Source organism: Pygoscelis adeliae, unplaced genomic scaffold, assembly GCF_000699105.1.
Source record: "Pygoscelis adeliae isolate BGI_AS28 unplaced genomic scaffold, ASM69910v1 Scaffold239, whole genome shotgun sequence".
In the NCBI taxonomy this organism is placed as follows: domain Eukaryota; kingdom Metazoa; phylum Chordata; class Aves; order Sphenisciformes; family Spheniscidae; genus Pygoscelis; species Pygoscelis adeliae.
In genome coordinates this window covers 395,833-396,511 of record NW_008825537.1, presented here as the reverse complement: position 1 = coordinate 396,511, position 679 = coordinate 395,833, and the positions used below count along the sequence as shown (strand labels likewise).

The 679-nt window shown below is 65.5% G+C and overlaps 1 protein-coding gene across 1 annotated transcript in view; it reads right to left on the bottom strand.

Annotated features, from left to right (window-relative positions):
* Window positions 1-679, bottom strand: part of LOC103923485 (potassium/sodium hyperpolarization-activated cyclic nucleotide-gated channel 2-like) — a gene marked incomplete at its 3' end in the record, with an annotated part of 12,256 nt that overhangs the window by 3,181 nt on the left and 8,396 nt on the right. The window lies entirely within an intron of this gene.

Genomic DNA, 679 nt, shown 5'->3' with positions numbered 1-679 from the left:
TTGAGGAGGATAAGCCAGCGCTGGCGGATGCTCAGGGAGAGCCAAATACTCTGGGCACTGGGGAGGGAGCAGGGCAGCCCCCGGGGCAGCGGGTGCGGGCAGCCAGGCTCAACCACGGGTCGGCTTTCGGTAAAGAGCGTCTGAGGTGCCCACATCAGGGTGGGGCTGAAGGGAGACCCCGATCTGGGGAGAGCAGCCAGGGCAACTCCACACAGTCTGCTCTGCCGGAGATCCCACCCTGACAGGGACAGGGCTGCACCCCCCCAGGGCCGGTGGCTACAAGAGCATCAAACGCTGAGACCCATCTGCGGCACCCTGGGAGAGGCCCTGGGAGAGCCCCCGGGAGGGAGCCGCGACCGCGGGGACCCACCACGGTGCTCCCAGGACCAGAGCCCCGGCCGTGGAGGGGTGTGCAAAGGGCGTGCCTCCAAGAGCGGGTACTCCGTGCTCCAAGCACACCCCCTCCTAGCACCAGCCCGCAGCTCCTGTGGGAGCGGGGCTTCCCCCCCCCCGGCCATGTCCCCAGTCCCAGCCCGGCCTTAGCACCTCTTGCCCCAGGGCACACACATAGGCAAAGCCGGGGGGGTTAGAGATGTGTGCTCCTGGTTGCAAACTGAGCCACAGGCTGAGGTCTTGTTCCTTTTCCTTTAATATTTTTAGGGTCCAGAAAAGGCGAATT